Source organism: Pteropus medius, unplaced genomic scaffold, assembly GCF_902729225.1.
Source record: "Pteropus medius unplaced genomic scaffold, Ma_sr-lr_union100, whole genome shotgun sequence".
Taxonomy (NCBI): domain Eukaryota; kingdom Metazoa; phylum Chordata; class Mammalia; order Chiroptera; family Pteropodidae; genus Pteropus; species Pteropus medius.
This window is the reverse complement of record NW_024355990.1, coordinates 5360580-5373886: the sequence shown is the minus strand read 5'-3', so window position 1 is coordinate 5373886 and position 13307 is coordinate 5360580. Positions and strand designations below refer to the sequence as shown.

General features: G+C 49.8%; 1 pseudogene; it reads right to left on the bottom strand.

Moving 5' to 3' along the window:
• Nucleotides 1–11902: 11902 nt before the first annotated feature.
• LOC120600360 (28S ribosomal protein S18b, mitochondrial-like) lies at nt 11903–12648 on the bottom strand (annotated as a pseudogene).
• Nucleotides 12649–13307: the final 659 nt, after the last annotated feature.

Here is a 13307-nt window from a genome sequence, read left to right as displayed (position 1 = left end):
GGATGACTTAAAAGTATAAAGATGGCAGTTCTTACCAGATGCATCAATAGATTCAATGCAATGCCAATAAAAATTCCAGCTAGATTTTTTTTTGAAGAATTTAATAAACGTATTTTATATAGCAAAACAAAGGCCTTTCAGTAGCTAATTCCACATTTCAAAGAGATATACCAGAAAGCCAGAGTAATAAACATGGTATGGAATAATTGTCACACCATCAAATAGACACATCAGTGGAAACACAGAAAGATCAAGGATGCACCACGGCACATATGGGAAAACAAGTGTGACGATAAAGGGGACCCACAGGTCTCTGGGGAGAGGATGAAGCTGGGAAAACCGGCTCCCTATATGGAGAAAAACAAACCTGGGTTTCTGCCTAATCCCACGTACGGAGAAAGATCCTAGATGATTAAACTTAAATATGAAAGTCAAAACTATCCGTGCGGTCACATGGGCGAGAGGCATGGGACTTTCTAAAAATGACAAATCGTGTGTACGGTGTCCGCTTATGGAGATGAGCACACGAAATAAATGAGTGAAGTGGCCCCACGTGGTTTTTTGCTGTTTTCTAAAAGCGTGCTGTGTGTTTGTGTGTCTAAGTCAAGACAGGAAGCCCGGATCGACACCGTGGTAGATAAGACTGGGAATTCCAAGACGGATGGGGTCAGCCACATCTGCAGCCCTATTTCTTTGCCAAGTGGGGAGAAGCCTTTTCTCTGGTTTCTTAGGAAGCACCCTTGGGTCTGAGCTCCATTCTACCTTTTATAAATTAAATGAAATAGGGCAAGTCACAGATTGTCTGAGCTGTAGTCTTCCCATCTGGAAAATAGAAAAATAACCCTCTAATTCTTTCTGTGTTTGTGGCAAGGATAAAACAATATAGTGGGGTATTTAAATCACATATCACAATAGTAACAAATGCAGCAGATGTAATGTCCTACCTCTGCCAGCAGAGACTCTGCAGTCTGTCCCCTGTTGCCCTTTCCTCCCCAGTCCGCCAAGCCAAACTGTCACACCCTAAACCGACTTCTGCTAATTCTCTTTATAGTCCAGCGAGTGATGCTGGGGATGCTGAAGGATCAAAGCCTTGACCTGGAAAGAGAAATCTGTGAACCCTGAATTATCGCCTCCTGGGAGAATGGAGGAAGTGGGGGGGGTGGGGTGGGAATTCTTTACCAGGAGCTGTCCACTGCCTCCTACCAGCCCCAAAACACACACACCCACACACACACACACACACTGCCTGCTTAGCATTGCATGCCACACACACACACACACACACGGAAAACAAAATTAAAGAAAAAATACTTCGTGGTGGGAAAATTATTTTGAAATGCTAACTAACACGTTTTTGGCTTTCCTCGCTGTTTCTTCTAACCAGTTGAGTCCACGGTGCTTACTGCCTTCGTTGCTTCAGAGAAGGCATGACACAGCTGGTAGCCAAGGGTGACGGTTGCTTGCCTATGTAGTTCTCCAATCTCCAAGGCTTTGTCGAAAGAGGAAGAAATGGGCCCAGACCACAGAATGGAGGGAATCTAGCCTCAGACCAGGAAAGAGTGGCCGGGATGGGGGAGGGGGGGACACTGGCAGGTCTGGGACTAGAGAACCAGCAGAGACCTGCTCCAGCCACTCACCCCAGGTGGCGTTAGCTCTTGAAATGTGCTGGTCTCAGTTGAGAGGGGCTGTGAGGCTAAGGAGACTGGCATAAATAAGGAGTGTAATTATCTCACTGATACATTAACACAATGATTATGTGTAGAAATGATAATATTCTGGATAGATGGGGGTAAATAAAATGTATTATTAAAATCAATTTCATTGTTCCTTTTCCTTCTCTGTTCTTTTTTTCTTCTTAGGGCAGTGGGTGAGCTGAGGTTTCTTCCTCCAGTGGACTACTTTACAGGAGTGAAAACAGGTGGCCATCTTTATCTTACAGAAGAAGAGCCATGGGCCAGAGAGATTACCTAAAATGACAAGTGCCACTCAGGTGGGTAATGGAAAATCTGAATCTTGCATCCAGGACTCCTGGACCTTAGTGTTTTATAAAACCCTTTATTTTGAAACAATTTCAAAGTTATAGAAAAATTTTGAAAACGGTACGAAGAATTCCCATTTTTCCTTTATCCAGATTCACCTACGTTTTAACATTTTGCCGCATTAATTTTGATGTTTCGTTTCCACCCGTACATGATTTTTTCCTGGACTGTCTGTGCTTCCACGATTTCTGTTGGAATAAGCCTGATACACCCCAGTGCTACGTGCCCTGGCACGTGTGCCAGTGGTGTCCGATGAAATCCTCCTGAATTGTGTCTTGCCTTTGTTTACAACCCAGATTCCGCTTCAAAATACAGCCCTCTGTGTGGCCCAGGGTGCCAATATAACAGATATTTGCAGGATTCAATATTAGAGTAATTGTCAGTATATTCACAACTGGTCCGAGGGGGTGGAAGATGTTTCTAAAGTAACCAGAGTCCTTTGGAAAAATGACCCAGGACTGTATTTATTTGTTTTTAAATTTTGTATCCCAGCAAGTCTTCTGTTTGGGTAACGATATGGCTCAGGCTTGGAGTAAGACTTAGGGATGGGACGATCATGTGGCTCCACCTTGTGGCCACATCTGAAATCGCACATCCTGGACTCCAGGCCGTGTTTGCTTCAGCTTGTCAGACAAGGCAGGAGAAATTCTGTTATTTTCCAAAGTCCATGCAGCGGAGGAAGGAAAGGACCTGACGGAGTGGAGAGAAGGAGAGAATCCCCCCTCAGCTTTGCAGCTCCCCAACCCACCCACTGCTCGGATGTCCCTGTGCTGAGAAAACACTCAATTCCTCCCTAAACTTGAGCTCTCTTTTTTGGTGCCTGTCTCTTCCCGATGCCTAGAGTGTGCCACCCTCTCCTCAGAGTGTCGAAGGGAAGGGCAGTCACCCTACCTGTGGTTGGCGTAATGGATGTGAGGTCAGACAGAGTAGGTTTTAAATCTCACCTCTGCCCTCAGCCACTCCAGGGGCTGAAACCATCATCTGAGGCCACCTGAGGCTTGGTTTCTCCCTCCATAACCCGTGGCCCAGGGGCCCTTCAATACTTCCTCCCTCTCCAGGCTCAGGAAAGGCTCTTGCCCCGCCCCCACCCTTCCTGAGACTCTTTCCAGGCATCTACAAACTCTTCGATTTATCGTTCTTCCCAGATCTTTTAAATTTGACCCTTTGGCCTCTCCCCTTTGCCCGACATGCTGCAAATCTGGGCCACCCCTGGCAAAAACCCACAACACATTCCTAATACCCTGGCCAAGGGCAAACCCCAAGGGTGCATACCTAGTCACCCTCAGCACACATTGGCTTATTGCAGAGAGTTGAGGTGACAGAGGTGACCTCGGCTGCTTTGAGCAGGCTGTGACAGCCAGCGTTTCATTGTAACTTACAGACACAGAACTGTTCAGGAAGTAGGGCGTGATGTTGGCATCCATTCGTTACTGTATACAGGCGGATGAATCAGGATGGGGAGCGAACGGAAGGGATCACGGGTTACAGAAAGGAAGCTTTGATTGACAAAGATTTACGATCCCTTAGCACTCAATAAACTGAGTGCAAGATCAAAGTGGCCTGCGGGAACCTCGGTTGGCCAAGCTGCTCTCTACTTCCACGGGAGCGGACCTGTCCTCACAGTGTCCACTCGTCGGTCAGCCAGAGGGTCAGACATGTCCCGGATTTGTCGGGTTAGCCATCGTGGGCCATCAGCTAATCAAAAGGGAATGGGGTCGGGATCAGCTGCGGTGGGGAGGGGCGCCCTGGGCTTAAGTGGACTTCATGGATTTCCTCTTGGTAAGACATAGGACTTGTTTTTCTTTTTATGGTGACGCTGTTTAACAAAATCTAATAAGTTTCATCTGTACACTTTAACAGTAAGGCATATGTATATATTTACACTGTGTGTTCACCCCCATAGTTAGATGTCTTCCTGTCACCACATATTTGACCCCCTCTACCCCGTCTTCCTCCACTTTTCCCCCTCGCCCTGCCCTCCGGTAACCACTAGTCTATAAGACATAGGGCTTTTAAATCTCTTGTCTGTGCTAATGCAGCCAGAGGTGGGATTGGAGGGGAAAGGCTCTGGCGGAGAACGGGGTCCAGGCAGCAGCCTAGGATTCTCCCAAAATCCTGGAGAAGGAGGGGGTGCAAGAACCCAGAATCTTCCAGCCCCAGAACCGGGAGACACCCCCACTTTGACCTGGACCCCAGGGCAGTGCTAATCCACATTAGTACACATCGGTAACACCCCACGGTCACTGTGACTGTCCCCTGAAGTCCCTGAGGGCACTGATCCTGTGGCCTGAGCCACATTTCAGCTAACATCCCAGGCTGTTCCTGACACCCCCACTGCCCGGAAGTGTCCCAGCTGGTTACAGTAACACTGCTCAGCCCATGGAATCCCATCCATTAATGGTAGGGGCTCCATGCTCACAAGCAGAGATGCTCAGTGCTTGGAACCTGGATGAGAAATGGCCCGAAGAACACGAGCCAGAGGTGCAGCCTCTTCCCACCCTGCCCCAAGGCCGCAGGCCCAGCAGAGTCCTCGTGCCTGAGGGAGCAGTCCACAGACATCGGGATGCTCGTTGAAATCTGGTCCAGAAGGTGTGTAAACGGCACGACTTCCGGCCTTCCTGAGGCTCTGCCCCCACCCTGGTCATTATAAACACCTTTCTTCCTGGGGACAGAGCTTTAGGGCGTTGACTTAGGAAAGAGCCGCTCTACTTATAGATATTTGAGGCAACGAGTCCTCCAATATCAAATTCTCTGCTGTCTGAGGCAGCACAGCCTGGTTACAGAGGCCTGGAAACAGGAAACAGGTACCCTGTGCTGGCTCAGGGCCATGCACCGTCAGGCTGGAAGGGACAGAGGAGGTCTTGCATCGTCCACGTTATGGATGTAAACATGGGCTCGGGGAGGTGAGGGAGTGTGCCAGGATTCTGGACCAGGCCGTAAACAGACGCGAGTCACCTTCTCTGAGGCTGGCCTTGTCTACCAGCCGGAGCTGCCGGGGAGGATGGCGGGACGGCTGTTTTGAAGGCGGGGCGCAAGCTGCCGAAGTGCGGGGTGAACGGGCGTTACGCAATGTCGCCGTCGGTCACACTGTGAGGTAAGTTCCCTTCCCTCCCCGGACAGCCCACCACAGTGAGGTTTTCTGACCTCTGACCTCCCTCTTGCGAGCTTTTCTCCTTTCTGGTGAATTCTAGGCTCAGCACAGCGACTTCATGGGGTCGTGTGGGGGCCACGCTGCGGTGTGGGTAAAGGAGAACCTGTGCGAGCAGCCTGAGGGTTTGGGACCCAGCAGATGCTCGGGTGTGCCTGTCCCCTTGGTGGGCCATGGGGACCCTTGTTTCGTCTGATTGGACCCAGCCCCCCAGAACTTCTGAGGCTGATGAAGTTAGGAAATGAGGCGGAGGCATCGTTAAGAGGTCTGCTCACGGGCCATCCCTTCAGAGAATTCACCCAGGCCTGAACTCCACGCAGACAAGCAGAGATGCGCAGACTCTACAGATACTCAAGTGATTTATTTGGGGGACATCCCTTTCCAGGGACCTGAATGCCTGTGACCCACGTCCCAGCGTGCTTCGGTGTCCCTCTGCAGTTGTCTGATGGGAGGCCGCCTGAGCCGGCTCGGGAGCACGGACCAGAGCTGGCATCTGTGTACCGGGGGCATCTCCTGCAGCCAGACTGGCCTCTAATGGCCCACCTTGCCTCGATTTCGGGGTTCCACCACCAAATATTCTGCCTTTGGCGTCACGTTCTTCGTTCAAAACAAAGTGCCTCAACCTTGGCACTGTTCGATTTTTTTTAAGTGATTTTTTTTTTAAAAAAAGACACAATTTATATACTATAAAAATTGCCTTTTTAAAATGCACAATTCAATGTGGTCCTTAGAACTTTGGCCAAGTTGTGCAACCACCACTATCTAATTCCAGAAGTCCCCTCCCCCGCCCCCGGCAACCACTAAGCTACTTCTGGTCTCTGCAGACTGACCTGCTCTGGACACACTGTATAGATGGACTCGTACGGTGTGTGGCCTTTGGAGCCTGACTTCTTTCCCGTAGCCTCACGTTTTTGAGGTCAATTCATGGTGTCACATGTGCCACTACTTTGTTCCTTTCTATGGCTGAATGATATTCCCTCGTCTGGATGCGCCATATTTTGTTTATTCATTTATCAGTTGGTGGGCATTGGGGCTGTTTCCACCTTCTGGCTGATGTGAAGGACACCGCCATGGACATTCGTGCATAAACTTATTTCGTCACCTCTCTCGGGCACACTCCCAGCATGAGCGCCGGCTCATAAGGTAACTCTACATTTGATTTTGTGTAACTAGACATTTTGGGTGAGATCATTCTTTGCTGTGGAGAATTGTCCAGTGCATTACAGAACGTTTAGCAGAACCCCTGGCCACTACCGAGTAGGTGTCAGTGGTAACGCCGCACCTCCCCGCCCCCCCCCCAAAAAAAACACCAACTGTGACAACTAAAATTGTCTCAGATACTGTCAGCTGTTCCCTATGGGACAAAAATCACCCCTGGATGATGTTTGGCTTATTAAAATCAAGTCAGTTCATGACTCTGGTCCTTGGGGCTTGGAAAACATTCTATGTGTCTTTCTAAATGTTAACTTAAATTAACCGTCCTTCTTGCAAGGTTAGGCCTCCACTCATACTCACAGCCACCCTGTTTTCTGCCATTTCCTCATTTCCTGACTTAGTGTCTATTTGTAAACTGTCTGCTAGGTGCCAGGTGCCGTCTGTGCCCAGGGGATGGGGAAGTGAGCAAGATAAGCAAGGTTCCTTCTTCGCATGTTCCTCTTCCAGCCCTGGCTCTGTCACCCACAGAAACAAACAATCGTTGGAGCCTCCCACGCGGAGAGGGCTCCAGTGTTCCAGAAATTTAAAATGAAACGTCTGTTAGAAGACGTGGCGCCTGGGCCCTCGCTGTCCACAGGACAGTAGGCAGGACAAGAGCCAGGAAATCAGAGAGCAGAAGGTCACAGCTGCTCAGGGACCAAAGCCACACGTCCCAATGCCACGATGGTGCCTTTGGCTCTCATTATTCAGCGTTGGGTGTGTGTCTGTCTCGATATGATCGGCCCCAGGTTTTCTCACGGTGCCCTGTAAACCCAGTCCTATCAAACTATGTGAAAGGTCGTTTTGTGTTGATTTTAGTCTAAAATAGTTTATTCTCGAGTCTACAAGGACTTGAGTGGGAAAGGACCCAGGAGAGAGAAGACGAGAGAAATCGTACAGCTCCCATCTGGATTTCATCCTCAGAAGTTCTTGGCCTTCGGAGCATGGCCGCTGATGATCTGAACTATCTGACCCAAATCTGTTCCTCCAGCCCCGTGTCCCCCCCTCCTGCCATCCTGAGAAGCACCCCTCGCCCCACTTCCCCAAGCTCTTCCATGTCTTTATGCTGTGTATCTGTTCCCCCTCTGTCTGGGGGGCCCCTTCCTTCCTTCTCCACCTGGGAGACACCTATCAGCCTTCCCAGGTGAAACATTACACCCTCCACGAAGGCTTTGCTGCTCTGCCTGGAACGAGGTGGCGATCACTGGTGGCAACCACCTCCACAGCACCTGGTGTCTTACACCCGTCTCGCACTTGTCCCTGAGGGGACAGGCAGCAGATGTGAGCACAGGACTGATATTTTGTTCACTGTTGCATCCTCAGGGCCCAGCTCAGGGCCTGGCACACAGGATCACTAGGTATGTGGGTGTAGGCGTGAGTTATTGTGTCATTGGATTCCCCCGACACCTCTCCACTCGGGGACAGGACAGGTCCTTCCTCTCCACTCCACCAGCTCCAGGAGGCTGGGAAGGAGCAGGGTTTGGGGCAGCCTCTGAATCCGCCCCCTGCCCCCCGCCCCCCACACCGCCTGATGTATAAAAGGCAGCAAATCCCAACCCCGTGCGAACTCGCCCCAGCACTGTCCAATAGGAATATAATGGAAGCCACGCGTGTAATATAAATTTTTCTAGTAGCCACCTAAAAGCACTTTTTAAAGGTGAAATTAATTTTAGTAGCCTATCTGATTAAACTCAAAATATTTCAACGATATTAGAGAAATTTTAATTTTTTTTCGTATCAAGTCGCCAACACCTAGTGTGTATTTGACACTTACGGCACGCTCCGTGCAGACCGGCCATATCTCCGAGGGGCTGTGTGGCTTGTGGCGACCTTTTCAGAGTGGGTCCTGGTCACCCAGCTCCCAAATCTCCACCCCAGATCTCCTGGGTATTTCTCTTTCTTCGACCTTCTCCTCCTCCCTCTCCAGTTTGTGTCTTAATTTCAAGGGTTAGAAGAGACAATGGTGACAAAAATATCAGAGGAAGAAATACTGACAGAAAACTTTCAGAACCGGGTTGAGAGAGTGGTAGAAACTCGGCCGTGAGCTTTATCTTGGAGGTATAATGAGCAGAAGGCCTGCGAAGTCCTCGCGTAAACACTGTGGGATGTGGCAACCCCCCATCACGCACCGTCACTTCCGACTCCCTGTCACAGCTCCCTCTTGTCCCTGGCCAGCTGCCGTTCCTCTCCAAGGTCTCCCTGTTTTCTCTTTGTGGTCAAGTCTTCGAGGTGAAGATTCTGCCCATCTTTCCTGTTTGATAATTAGGGCACATGAACGGGTTTTTTTTGTTTTTTTTCCCCTTCCCATATTTGCTTCTTATCTTTGGAACGTCGATGTCATTGGATGGATGGTAGAGACACTAATGGTGCTAGGAGAGAGTCTGTGGCCGCGAGGTGCAGAGAGGCCGTCAGTTCCCTGTTACCCTGGTAACACCAGGGTACCAGGGCAGAGCATTTTTGTTTTCAATGCTGGGCGGTGTGGGTCCACAACAGGCACACATCACCAAATGAGACACCGGAAGACACATCCAAGTTCCTGCACAAACCTGAGAGTCAGGTGGCAGAGGGCATCTTGTGCTGCCTCTGGCCGCTCTGTGCACATAGCTGATCACTAACAGACAAGCGGTGACGGCTCTGAGGTTCAATGAGGCATCTCTGTCAAAGGGTCGAAGTAGATTCTGCCATCACATGCAGAGGCCCTCCTGGCTGGGAACTCTGGGCTGCGTTTGCAGAATTTCTGCTTCCTCTTGCTCCCAGGCCTGTGCCAGCCGTGCTCCATCGTCCTTTGGCTGATGTCACCTGAGGATGTCCTCGGGTTACGACATATTCTCCCTGGAACAGGGAGGAGAGCTGAGCTAAAGCCCATGAGCACTTGAGGGCCAGTTGTTGCCCAATAAGTCTAGAAGATTTAGGAGAGTAATTAGCAGCTGAATCGAGTCTTAATCCTTTCCCCTCCCGCCTTCGCCTTCGGCCAGGGCCTCAGTCACCAGGGTTTATCCCTAGAACCTGGAGAGGATGATCGCGTATGCAGGACGTGGGCTGTGAGGAGCTTGGCCCCTCACGGAGCCTTCTGTTTGCAGTAGGACGTTGCTGTCAACACTGGAGGAGACTGAGCTGGGAAGCGGGAAGAGGAAAGCGTCAAGTTCCTGAGATAACGTGGGGGCCACAGAGAACCCCAGCTTGAGAGGTGGGTGTGAGAGCAAGGAGCTTGTGTGTCCAGTTCACACGAGATGAGTCAGAGAACACAGAGGGCTTCTAGGGAGGCTTCTGTGGCAGATGCCTTGGTCACCTCCTCCCCAACTGCCACTCTCACAAGATGGAGCCTCCCTCCCCACTGCGCATCAGGGAAGGATGTCCCAGCTGCAAGAGGGTCCCAATCACCCTGCCAGTGATTGGTTTAAAGGTGGTCACTTGACTCTGAACCAGCCAATGAAATAGCAGGGAAGACCTGGTACTTTCTCAGGAGAGATGGTCTGATTTTCCTTCTCAGAAGTCCTGCATCTGGATGAGATTATGATTTGCTATAGATTCCCTAGGGGGGAACCAGCCACAGGATGAAGACAATGCTGAGACAAGGATGCAAAGAGTAGGAAGGAACTCGACAGCAACCAACCTAAGGTTCCCCAAAGGCCAAACGAGCCAACCGAAACCCCAGATAAGTAGTTAACAGTGACACCAGAGAGGAAGCTGTGGCTGGTGCTTTGGGAATAACTGCAGAGTTTGGGGGACCATTAGACTCAGACCGTTGGACATGAGGAGCAGCAGGACCTGACACACCAGGTCAGATGGGAATTCCGAAAGGGTCCGTGTCCCCAGGAGAATGGTAGGCTGGAAATGACCTATTCGTGAGCAAAGAGAAATGATTTTTTAAAATGTTAATAAAAACCTATCTTCATTGCAGCTTCAGGTAGAAAAAGTTATTAACGATCGTGATAATAGTATCTTTTGGGAACTGAAGTACAGGGCTGGGATTCAAATTTACACATAGTTAAGGAAATCCGAAGCAGGAAAAATTAAATTTAAAATGGCGCCATGGGACTATCAGCCCTTGACGACCAGCAGAAGCAAACACAAATGCTTCCTGGACAGAAGCTTTCCCAATCTGCAGGTTAAATTTAGCTAAATGCAAGATCCCGGCATAATATTATTGAGTACAGAAGACATAAGTCACCATCAAGGAAAGTCAGCAGAACCAAACAATAGATTTAATTCTCCAAAGGTTTCTGATGTCGAAATGATTTGATGAAAAACATAAAGTGTGTTTTATAGACTTAAAGAAACAAAAGAGGGCATTGAAAATATGACAAAGCAAGCAGACTATTCAAAATTAACCTGGAAGGTTTGAAAAACAACTATATAGAACATCTGGAAGTGAGAAAAAAAATAATTGAAATCATGAACGTAATGGTTGTGCTAAACAGCAGAACAGTGACTGAAACAGAAGTTGCGAATCTGGACACATTCTCCAGAAGCAGATGGAACACATAAAAGGGAAGTCTGGAGACACGGAAGACAGGAGAGAAGACCTGCTGTATGTCTAGTCCAGGGGTGATTTCGCCCTCTGGGAACCTTTGACAATGGTGGGAGACATTTTTTGGTTGTCACGCTTGGGGGTGGGGCACGGGGGATGCTCCTGGCTCAGAACTGGATGGGTCCGCCCACCTCACTTCCTTGCCAGGCCGTACGTGCGATAACAACTTTTTTTTTAATCAGCTCTATTGGAGGTATAATTTATAAAAAAAAAAAATGAAATTTGCTAAATATAAGTATACAATTTGATGAGTTTTGGAGCGTGGATGCAGCTGCGAAGCCACCATCACACTCACGATATGGAAACCATCCGTTGCTCTGGGAAGTTCTCTGCTCCCCTTGGCGGTCAGTACACGTCCATCCCCACGTCCAGTCTCTGGCTGCCACTGAGCTGCTTTCTGTCACTCTAGGTTTCCCCCCTCCCCCTTTTTTAAAATGTGAAATTCACATAACACAATCCACCATCATAAAATGTCACTTAGTAGATTCACGATGGCGTGCAATCGTCACCTCTGTCTTGTTCCAAACCATCTTGTGTCTGACTTCTTCCACTTAGCACAATTCTTTTAAGACCCCCGCCTGTGCTCAAGCATCCCCGGGCGTGTTTCTTTCTATTGCTGCCTGGTCTTCCACAGCATACACACTATACCACTTGCTTGTCGGCTCACCCAAGAATAGGTGTTTGGATTGTTTCCTTGGTATCTTTTTCTGTTTTTTTTTTTTTTTTTTTTTGACAAGACATACAGTTTTATTGTGAAAAAGCAGTTGGCGGAAGTCTGAAATAGCACCAGAATGTTGAACCCATCTTTTCACATTCCACGGAGGTTAGAATTTCCCACAGACATCTGTCCCGCCCTCCCTCCACCTCAGATGCATTGATCCCCCTCGACGGCAACCATTTCCTTTCTCTGGTCCTAGACCTGCCATTGGCCACAAAATAGACCCAACTCTCAGGTGCGATTCCATCACGTAATTCCTGGGCATTATCTCCTCACCCCTCAGGCGCCCTCCCCGGTCTGCGGAGCACTCTGGGAGCCTCCCGCTCAGTGGAAGCTTCAGCTCCAGTGGTGAGTGGCACCTCAGGCACTGGCTCAGGTGGGAGGGCCACGCTCTTCTCCGGAGATGGCCTTGATATAGCCAACGAAGGCGACACAGCTCTCTGTCCGGTGGCTGTTTCCAGCTGTAGCATGGGTACCAGGGCTCACCCGAAACCAGAGTTGGGGGCTGGAGGAGTTGCACTCACGGCTCCATGAGAGTTACTGAATTTAAGGTCCCGAGGTTCAACCTGTGGAACGCGGTCACTAAGGAGACCATGATCCCCAGCTTTCTGGATGGCCTGGGTCAACTAACTTCTCGTGCTGCTTCATACAGACTCCTGTGTATGGCACATGCTATGCAGGCACAGAAGGACTGTCCCAAGAGCTTCACGTTCCTAGAGTCAACGTGCAGCTTGTGATCCCGGCAGATAGGGCAGCGGTTCCCAGCAATTTTATTTTTACGAGTAGATATACCTTTCGAGTCCACTGTGGAGGTGACTCACCTTTGTGGTCGTGACGGTAGTCAGCCCTGACAGGGCGGGAACCCTAGCGGGTCTGGAATTCTTCTGGGTCCAGATATTTCCAGGGTTCATGCTTATGAGGGGAAATGGGAAGTGGGGACGAAGAATCTTCCTCAGGGGGCGGGTGCTTCAGCGCAAAGAATCTGGAGGCCTCTCTTTAACGATCTTTTAAAACTCATCTCGATAATTATAAACGTCTGAGGGGCACGATGCTGCGGCTTTCAAGCTCCCCACTCGCAGAAGGGACTCCATAGTCACCTCTGATTGGTGAAAGTCTAGGAAGGTGCCTTAGCATCACACTGAATATGGAGGCCACCACCTGGCCCCTTGGTATCTTTTTAACCTCAGGTCCCTCATAGTGTCCTTTACGGTGTTTTGTGCCTACTAGGTGCTCAATGCCACTTTGCAGAAGGAACAAGATAATTAACGAAGTAAAAGTCCAGATGAGCCAGAGGGAGATGGGGATGAAGACTGAGGGAAGGAGGAGACATAGGAGGACAAGCTCTGGTGACCACATGTGGCTCCTAAGCTGTCCCCCATTAGGCTTGGCTGGAATGAAGCCAGAGGAAGCAGGGGATGGCACCAGGCCTGGGGGAGGGTCGCAGGCTCGGCTTGCCAGGAGGAAGGCGTGCTTTGGCTCCCTCTGCTTTATTCTTCTGCAGCTGCCACCACTCAAGGTTGATGGTGGAGAAGCCCACGGAGGCTGTCTTCTTGTTCCATTCTTATTGCTGAGTGCAGAGGCAGATCACGGGAAACTCTCAGTTCTCAGCTCTGAGTGTGGGCCCAGGTGGTTGGCCCTGGGTTGTCACCACTGAGCACTTTCGCCTGAGAAACTAGA